Below are 10310 nucleotides of genomic sequence, written 5' to 3' on the forward strand. Positions count from 1 at the left end.
GGTGTCTGAGGTTTGTGTTAGTAGATTAAATAGACCTCTGGTGGCGTGTCTTGTAGGGTATGGATGGGTGTCTGAGCATTGTGTTAGTAGTTTAAATAGACCTCTGGTGGACGTGTCTTGTAGGGTATGGATGGGTGTCTGAGGTTTGTGTTAGTAGTTTAAACAGACCTCTGGTGACGTGTCTTGTAGGGTATGGATGGGTGTCTGAGGTTTGTGTTAGTAGTTTAAATAGACCTCTGGTGACGTGTCTTGTAGGGTATATGGATGGGTGTCTGAGGTTTGTGTCATTAGTTTAAATAGTCCTCTGGTGACGTGTCTTGTAGGGTATGGATGGGTGTCTGAGGTTTGTGTTAGTAGTTTAAATAGTCCTCTGGTGACGTGTCTTGTAGGGTATGGATGGGTGTCTGAGGTTTGTGTCATTAGTTTAAATAGTCCTCTGGTGACGTGTCTTGTAGGGTATGGATGGGTGTCTGAGGTTTGTGTTAGTAGTTTAAATAGACCTCTGGTGACGTGTCTTGTAGGGTATGGATGGGTGTCTGAGGTTTGTGTTAGTAGTTTAAATAGACCTCTGGTGACGTGTCTTGTAGGGTATATGGATGGGTGTCTGAGGTTTGTGTCATTAGTTTAAATAGTCCTCTGGTGACGTGTCTTGTAGGGTATGGATGGGTGTCTGAGCATTGTGTTAGTAGATTAAACAGACCTCTGGTGGCGTGTCTTGTAGGGTATGGATGGGTGTCTGAGGTTTGTGTCATTAGTTTAAATAGACCTCTGGTGGCGTGTCTTGTAGGGTATGGATGGGTGTCTGAGGTTTGTGTTAGTAGTTTAAATAGACCTCTGGTGACGTGTCTTGTAGGGTATGGATGGGTGTCTGAGCTTGTGTTAGTAGTTTAAACAGACCTCTGGTGACGTGTCTTGTAGGGTATGGATGGGTGTCTGAGGTGTGTGTTAGTAGTTTAAATAGACCTCTGGTGGCGTGTCTTGTAGGGTATGGATGGGTGTCTGAGGTTTGTGTTAGTAGTTTAAATAGACCTCTGGTGACGTGTCTTGTAGGGTATGGATGGGTGTCTGAGGTTTGTGTCAGTAGTTTAAATAGACCTCTGGTGGCGTGTCTTGTAGGGTATGGATGGGTGTCTGATGTCAGTAGTTTAAATAGACCTCTGGTGACGTGTCTTGTAGGGTATGGATGGGTGTCTGCAGTGTGTGTCAGTAGTTTAAATAGACCTCTGGTGGCGTGTCTTGTAGGGTATGGATGGGTGTCTGAGGTTTGTGTCATTAGTTTAAACAGACCTCCTCTGGTTTAAATAGACCTCGTGTCTTGTAGGGTGGATGGATGGGTGTCTGAGGTCTTGTAGGGTATGGATGTGTTGAGGTTTGTGTCATTAGTTTAAACAGACCTCTGGTGACGTGTCTTGTAGGGTATGGATGGGTGTCTGAGGTTTGTGTCAGTAGTTTAAATAGACCTCTGGTGGCGTGTCTTGTAGGGTATGGATGGGTGTCTGAGCATTGTGTTAGTAGTTTAAACAGACCTCTGGTGACGTGTCTTGTAGGGTATGGATGGGTGTCTGAGGTTTGTGTCATTAGTTTAAATAGACCTCTGGTGACGTGTCTTGTAGGGTATGGATGGGTGTCTGAGGTTTGTGTTAGTAGTTTAAATAGACCTCTGGTGACGTGTCTTGTAGGGTATGGATGGGTGTCTGAGGTTTGTGTCAGTAGTTTAAATAGACCTCTGGTGGCGTGTCTTGTAGGGTATGGATGGGTGTCTGAGCATTGTGTTAGTAGTGTCTGACGGTCTTGTAGGGTATGGATGGGTGTAGTTTAAAAAGACCTCTGGTGACGTGTCTTGTAGGGTATGGATGGGTGTCTGAGGTTTGTGTTAGTAGTTTAAATAGACCTCTGGTGACGTGTCTTGTAGGGTATGGATGGGTGTCTGAGGTTTGTGTCAGTAGTTTAAATAGACCTCTGGTGACGTGTCTTGTAGGGTATGGATGGGTGTCTGAGGTTTGTGTTAGTAGTTTAAATAGTCCTCTGGTGACGTGTCTTGTAGGGTATGGATGGGTGTCTGAGGTGTGTGTCATTAGTTTAAATAGTCCTCTGGTGACGTGTCTTGTAGGGTATGGATGGGTGTCTGAGGTTTGTGTTAGTAGTTTAAATAGACCTCTGGTGACGTGTCTTGTAGGGTATGGATGGGTGTCTGAGGTTTGTGTTAGTAGTTTAAATAGACCTCTGGTGACGTGTCTTGTAGGGTATATGGATGGGTGTCTGAGGTTTGTGTCATTAGTTTAAATAGTCCTCTGGTGACGTGTCTTGTAGGGTATGGATGGGTGTCTGAGGTTTGTGTTAGTAGTTTAAATAGACCTCTGGTGACGTGTCTTGTAGGGTATGGATGGGTGTCTGAGGTTTGTGGATGGGTGTCTGAGGTATGGATGTGTCTGATAGTAGTTTAAATAGACCTCTGGTGACGTGTCTTGTAGGGTATGGATGGGTGTCTGAGGTTTGTGTTAGTAGTTTAAATAGACCTCTGGTGACGTGTCTTGTAGGGTATATGGATGGGTGTCTGAGGTTTGTGTCATTAGTTTAAATAGTCCTCTGGTGACGTGTCTTGTAGGGTATGGATGGGTGTCTGAGCATTGTGTTAGTAGTTTAAATAGACCTCTGGTGGCGTGTCTTGTAGGGTATGGATGGGTGTCTGAGGTTTGTGTCAGGTTTGTGTTAGTAGTTTAAATAGTCCTCTGGTGACGTGTCTTGTAGGGTATGGATGGGTGTCTGAGCTTGTGTTAGTAGTTTAAACAGACCTCTGGTGACGTGTCTTGTAGGGTATGGATGGGTGTCTGAGGTTTGTGTTAGTAGTTTAAATAGACCTCTGGTGGCGTGTCTTGAGGGTATGGATGGGTGTCTGAGGTGTGTGTTAGTTGTTTAAATAGTCCTCTGGTGACGTGTCTTGTAGGGTATGGATGGGTGTCTGAGGTTTGTGTTAGTAGTTTAAATAGACCTCTGGTGGCGTGTCTTGTAGGGTATGGATGGGTGTCTGATAGACCTTTGTGTCTTGTAGGGTGGATGGGTGTTGAGGTTTGTGTTAAGTTTAGACCTCCGTGTCTAGGGTATGGATGGGTGTCTGCGGTGTGTGTTAGTGGTTTAAATAGTCCTCTGGTGACGTGTCTTGTAGGGTATGGATGGGTGTCTGAGGTGTGTGTTAGTAGTTTAAATAGTCCTCTGGTGGCGTGTCTTGTAGGGTATGGATGGGTGTCTGAGGTTTGTGTCAGTAGTTTAAATAGTCCTCTGGTGACGTGTCTTGTAGGGTATGGATGGGTGTCTGAGGTTTGTGTCATTAGTTTAAATAGACCTCTGGTGACGTGTCTTGTAGGGTATGGATGGGTGTCTGAGGTGTGTGTTAGTAGTTTAAATAGTCCTCTGGTGACGTGTCTTGTAGGGTATGGATGGGTGTCTGAGGTTTGTGTTAGTAGTTTAAATAGTCCTCTGGTGGCGTGTCTTGTAGGGTATGGATGGGTGTCTGAGGTTGTGTTAGTAGTTTAAATAGTCCTCTGGTGACGTGTCTTGTAGGGTATGGATGGGTGTCTGAGGTTTGTGTTAGTAGTTTAAATAGTCCTCTGGTGGCGTGTCTTGTAGGGTATGGATGGGTGTTAGTAGTTTAAATAGACCTCTGGTGGCGTGTCTTGTAGGGTATATGGATGGGTGTCTGCGCTGTGTGTTAGTAGTTTAAATAGACCTCTGGTGACGTGTCTTGTAGGGTATGGATGGGTGTCTGAGGTTTGTGTCAGTAGTTTAAATAGACCTCTGGTGACGTGTCTTGTAGGGTATGGATGGGTGTCTGTTTAAATAGTCCTCTGGTGACGTGTCTTGGCATGGATGGGTGTAGGTGTGTGTTAGTAGTTTAAATAGACCTCTGGTGGCGTGTCTTGTAGGGTATGGATGGGTGTCTGTAGGTGGTTGTCTTGTGTATGGATGGGTGTCTGAGTAGTTTAAATAGACCTCTGGTGGCGTGTCTTGTAGGGTATGGATGGGTGTCTGAGGTTTGTGTCAGTAGTTTAAATAGACCTCTGGTGACGTGTCTTGTAGGGTATGGATGGGTGTCTGGTGTGTCAGTAGTTTAAATAGGACCTTGGTGTGTCTTGTAGGGTATGGATGGGTGTCTAATTAGTTTAGACCTCTGGTGATGTGTCTTGTAGGGTATGGATGGGTGTCTGAGGTTTGTGTTAGTAGTTTAAATAGACCTCTGGTGGCGTGTCTTGTAGGGTATGGATGGGTGTCTGAGGTTTGTGTCATTAGTTTAAATAGACCTCTGGTGACGTGTCTTGTAGGGTATGGATGGGTGTCTGAGGTTTGTGTCATTAGTTTAAATAGACCTCTGGTGGCGTGTCTTGTAGGGTATGGATGGGTGTCTGAGGTTTGTGTCAGTAGCAGACCTCTTGTGTCTTGTAGGGTATGGATGGGTTTAAAGTAGTTTAAACAGACCTCTGGTGGCGTGTCTTGTAGGGTATGGATGGGTGTCTGAGGTTTGTGTCAGTAGTTTAAATAGTCCTCTGGTGACGTGTCTTGTAGGGTATGGATGGGTGTCTGAGGTTTGTGTTAGTAGTTTAAATAGACCTCTGGTGACGTGTCTTGTAGGGTATGGATGGGTGTCTGAGGTTTGTGTTAGTAGATTAAATAGACCTCTGGTGTATGGATGGGTGTCTGAGCGTGTCTTGTGAGTCTTGAGGGTATGGATGGGTGTCTGAGGTTTGTGTTAGTAGTTTAAACAGACCTCTGGTGACGTGTCTTGTAGGGTATGGATGGGTGTCTGAGGTTTGTGTTAGTAGTTTAAATAGACCTCTGGTGACGTGTCTTGTAGGGTATGGATGGGTGTCTGAGGTTTGTGTCATTAGTTTAAATAGTCCTCTGGTGACGTGTCTTGTAGGGTATGGATGGGTGTCTGAGGTTTGTGTCAGTAGTTTAAATAGACCTCTGGTGACGTGTCTTGTAGGGTATGGATGGGTGTCTGAGGTGTGTGTCATTAGTTTAAATAGTCCTCTGGTGACGTGTCTTGTAGGGTATGGATGGGTGTCTGAGGTTTGTGTTAGTAGTTTAAATAGACCTCTGGTGACGTGTCTTGTAGGGTATGGATGGGTGTCTGAGGTTTGTGTTAGTAGTTTAAATAGACCTCTGGTGACGTGTCTTGTAGGGTATGGATGGGTGTCTGAGGTTTGTGTCAGTAGTTTAAATAGTCCTCTGGTGACGTGTCTTGTAGGGTATGGTTGGGTGTCTGATGTGTGTGTTAGTAGTTTAAATAGTCCTCTGGTGGCGTGTCTTGTAGGGTATGGATGGGTGTCTGAGGTTTGTGTCATTAGTTTAAATAGTCCTCTGGTGACGTGTCTTGTAGGGTATGGATGGGTGTCTGAGGTTTGTGGTAGTTTAAATAGACCTCTGGTGACGTGTCTTGTAGGGTATGGATGGGTGTCTGAGGTTTGTGTTAGTAGTTTAAATAGACCTCTGGTGACGTGTCTTGTAGGGTATGGATGGGTGTCTGAGGTTTGTGTCATTAGTTTAAATAGTCCTCTGGTGACGTGTCTTGTAGGGTATGGATGGGTGTCTGAGCATTGTGTAGTAGATTAAATAGTTTAAAGGTTTGTGTCATTAGTTTAAATAGACCTCTGGTGACGTGTCTTGTAGGGTATGGATGGGTGTCTGAGGTTTGTGTTAGTAGTTTAAATAGTCCTCTGGTGACGTGTCTTGTAGGGTATGGATGGGTGTCTGAGCTTGTGTTAGTAGTTTAAACAGACCTCTGGTGACGTGTCTTGTAGGGTATGGATGGGTGTCTGAGGTTTGTGTTAGTAGTTTAAATAGACCTCTGGTAGTTTAAATAGTCCTCGTGTCTTGTAGGGTATGGATGGGTGTCTGAGGTGTGTGTTAGTAGTTTAAATAGTCCTCTGGTGGCGTGTCTTGTAGGGTATGGATGGGTGTCTGAGGTGTGTGTTAGTGGTTTAAATAGACCTCTGGTGACGTGTCTTGTAGGGTATGGATGGGTGTCTGAGGTTTGTGTTAGTAGTTTAAACAGACCTCTGGTGGCGTGTCTTGTAGGGTATGGATGGGTGTCTGAGGTTTGTGTTAGTAGTTTAAATAGACCTCTGGTGACGTGTCTTGTAGGGTATGGATGGGTGTCTGAGGTGTGTGTTAGTAGTTTAAACAGACCTCTGGTGGCGTGTCTTGTGGAGTGTGTTATGGATGGGTGTCTGAGGTTTGTGTTAGTAGTTTAAATAGTCCTCTGGTGGCGTGTCTTGTAGGGTATGGATGGGTGTCTGAGGTTTGTGTCAGTAGTTTAAATAGTCCTCTGGACGTGTCTTGTAGGTATGGATGGGTGTCTGAGGTTTGTGTCATTAGTTTAAATAGACCTCTGGTGACGTGTCTTGTAGGGTATGGATGGGTGTCTGAGGTGTGTGTTAGTAGTTTAAATAGTCCTCTGGTGACGTGTCTTGTAGGGTATGGATGGGTGTCTGAGGTTTGTGTTAGTAGTTTAAATAGTCCTCTGGTGGCGTGTCTTGTAGGGTATGGATGGGTGTCTGAGGTGTGTGTTAGTAGTTTAAATAGTCCTCTGGTGACGTGTCTTGTAGGGTATGGATGGGTGTCTGAGGTTTGTGTTAGTAGTTTAAATAGTCCTCTGGTGGCGTGTCTTGTAGGGTATGGATGGGTGTCTAAGCATTGTGTTAGTAGATTAAATAGACCTCTGGTGGCGTGTCTTGTAGGGTATATGGATGGGTGTCTGCGCTGTGTGTTAGTAGTTTAAATAGACCTCTGGTGACGTGTCTTGTAGGGTATGGATGGGTGTCTGAGGTTTGTGTCAGTAGTTTAAATAGACCTCTGGTGACGTGTCTTGTAGGGTATGGATGGGTGTCTGAGGTGTGTGTCATTAGTTTAAATAGTCCTCTGGTGACGTGTCTTGTAGGGTATGGATGGGTGTCTGAGTTTAAATAGACCTCTGTGACGTGTCATTGGATGGGTGTCTGAGCATTGTGTTAGTAGTTTAAACAGACCTCTGGTGGCGTGTCTTGTAGGGTATGGATGGGTGTCTGAGGTGTGTGTTAGTAGTTTAAATAGACCTCTGGTGACGTGTCTTGTAGGGTATGGATGGGTGTCTGAGGTGTGTGTTAGTAGTTTAAATAGTCCTCTGGTGACGTGTCTTGTAGGGTATGGATGGGTGTCTGAGGTTTGTGTTAGTAGTTTAAATAGACCTCTGGATGGGTGTCTGAGGTTTGTGTTAGTAGTTTAAATAGACCTCTGGTGACGTGTCTTGTAGGGTATGGATGGGTGTCTGAGGTTTGTGTCAGTAGTTTAAATAGACCTCTGGTGACGTGTCTTGTAGGGTATGGATGGGTGTCTGAGGTTTGTGTCAGTAGTTTAAATAGACCTCTGGTGACGTGTCTTGTATGGATGGGTGTCTGAGCATTGTGTTATAGGATGGCGTGTCTTGTAGGGTATGGATGGGGTTTGTGTCATTAGTTTAAATAGACCTCTGGTGACGTGTCTTGTAGGGTATGGATGATGGGTGTCTGAGGTGTGTGTTAGTTAGTAGTTTAAATAGTCCTCTGGTGGCGTGTCTTGTAGGGTATGGATGGGTGTCTGAGGTTTGTGTTAGTAGTTTAAATAGACCTCTGGTGACGTGTCTTGTAGGGTATGGATGGGTGTCTGAGGTTTGTGTTAGTAGTTTAAATAGACCTCTGGTGACGTGTCTTGTAGGGTATGGATGGGTGTCTGAGGTTTGTGTTAGTAGATTAAATAGACCTCTGGTGGCGTGTCTTGTAGGGTATGGATGGGTGTCTGAGGTTTGTGTTAGTAGTTTAAATAGACCTCTGGTGACGTGTCTTGTAGGGTATGGATGGGTGTCTGAGGTTTGTGTTAGTAGTTTAAATAGACCTCTGGTGGCGTGTCTTGTAGGGTATGGATGGGTGTCTGAGGTTTGTGTCATTAGTTTAAATAGACCTCTGGTGACGTGTCTTGTAGGGTATGGATGGGTGTCTGAGCATTGTGTTAGTAGTTTAAACAGACCTCTGGTGACGTGTCTTGTAGGGTATGGATGGGTGTCTGAGGTTTGTGTCATTAGTTTAAATAGTCCTCTGGTGACGTGTCTTGTAGGGTATGGATGGGTGTCTGAGCATTGTGTTAGTAGTTTAAACAGACCTCTGGTCTGACGTGTCTTGTAGGGTATGGATGGGTGTCTGAGCATTGTGTGTGTCATTAGTTTAAATAGACCTCTGGTGACGTGTCTTGTAGGGTATGGATGGGTGTCTGAGCATTGTGTTAGTAGTTTAAACAGACCTCTGGTGACGTGTCTTGTAGGGTATGGATGGTTGTCTGAACATTGTGTTAGTAGTTTAAACAGACATCTGGTGACGTGTCTTGTAGGGTATGGATGGGTGTCTGAGCATTGTGTTAGTAGTTTAAACAGACCTCTGGTGACGTGTCTTGTAGGGTATGGATGGGTGTCTGAGGTTTGTGTCAGTAGTTTAAATAGACCTCTGGTGGCGTGTCTTGTAGGGTATGGATGGTTTAAACAGACCTCTGGTGGCGTGTCTGGATGGGTGTCTGAGGTTTGTGTTAGTAGTTTAAATAGACCTCTGGTGACGTGTCTTGTAGGGTATGGATGGGTGTCTGAGGTGTGTGTTAGTAGTTTAAATAGTCCTCTGGTGACGTGTCTTGTAGGGTATGGATGGGTGTCTGAGGTTTGTGTTAGTAGTTTAAATAGACCTCTGGTGACGTGTCTTGTAGGGTATGGATGGGTGTCTGAGGTTTGTTAGTAGTTTAAATAGACCTCTGGTGACGTGTCTTGTAGGGTATGGATGGGTGTCTGAGGTTTGTGTTAGTAGATTAAATAGACCTCTGGTGGCGTGTCTTGTAGGGTATGGATGGGTGTCTGAGGTTTGTGTCAGTAGTTTAAATAGACCTCTGGTGACGTGTCTTGTAGGGTATGGATGGGTGTCTGAGGTTTGTGTCATTAGTTTAAATAGACCTCTGGTGACGTGTCTTGTAGGGTATGGATGGGTGTCTGAGCATTGTGTTAGTAGTTTAAACAGACCTCTGGTGACGTGTCTTGTAGGGTATGGATGGGTGTCTGAGGTGTGTGTCATTAGTTTAAATAGTCTGAGCATTGTGTTAGTGTTTCCTGTGAGTAGGGTATGGATGGTTGTCTGAACATTGTGTTAGTAGTTTAAACAGACCTCTGGTGGCGTGTCTTGTAGGGTATGGATGGGTGTCTGAGGTGTGTGTTAGTAGTTTAAATAGTCCTCTGGTGACGTGTCTTGCAGGGTATGGATGGGTGTCTGAGCATTGTGTTAGTAGTTTTAAACAGACCTCTGGTGGCGTGTCTTGTAGGGTATGGATGGGTGTCTGAGGTGTGTGTCATTAGTTTAAATAGTCCTCTGGTGACGTGTCTTGTAGGGTATGGATGGGTGTCTGAGGTTTGTGTTATAGTTTAAATAGATGTGGTGTCTTTGTAGGGTATGATGGGTGTCAGTTTGTGTTAGTAGTTTAAATAGTCCTTCTGGTGAATGGTCTGTAGGGTATGGATGGGTGTCTGAGCTGTGTGTCAGTAGTTTAAATAGACCTCTGGTGACGTGTCTTGTAGGGTATGGATGGGTGTCTGAGCATTGTGTTAGTAGTTTAAACAGACCTCTGGTGACGTGTCTTGTAGGGTATGGATGGGTGTCTGAGGTGTGTGTCATTAGTTTAAATAGTCCTCTGGTGACGTGTCTTGTAGGGTATGGATGGGTGTCTGAGCATTGTGTTAGTAGTTTAAACAGACCTCTGGTGACGTGTCTTGTAGGGTATGGATGGGTGTCTGAGGTGTGTGTCATTAGTTTAAATAGTCCTCTGGTGACGTGTCTTGTAGGGTATGGATGGGTGTCTGAGCATTGTGTTAGTAGTTTAAACAGACCTCTGGTGACGTGTCTTGTAGGGTATGGATGGGTGTCTGAGGTTTGTGTCAGTAGTTTAAATAGACCTCTGGTGACGTGTCTTGTAGGGTATGGATGGGTGTCTGAGCATTGTGTTAGTAGTTTAAACAGACCTCTGGTGGCGTGTCTTGTAGGGTATGGATGGGTGTCTGAGGTTTGTGTTAGTAGTTTAAATAGTCCTCTGGTGACGTGTCTTGTAGGGTATGGATGGGTGTCTGAGGTTTGTGTTAGTAGTTTAAATAGACCTCTGGTGACGTGTCTTGTAGGGTATGGATGGGTGTCTGAGCATTGTGTTAGTAGTTTAAACAGACCTCTGGTGACGTGTCTTGTAGGGTATGGATGGGTGTCTGAGGTTTGTGTTAGTAGTTTAAA

This window comes from Oncorhynchus masou, chromosome 31 (genome assembly GCF_036934945.1).
Source record: "Oncorhynchus masou masou isolate Uvic2021 chromosome 31, UVic_Omas_1.1, whole genome shotgun sequence".
In the NCBI taxonomy this organism is placed as follows: Eukaryota; Metazoa; Chordata; class Actinopteri; order Salmoniformes; family Salmonidae; genus Oncorhynchus; species Oncorhynchus masou.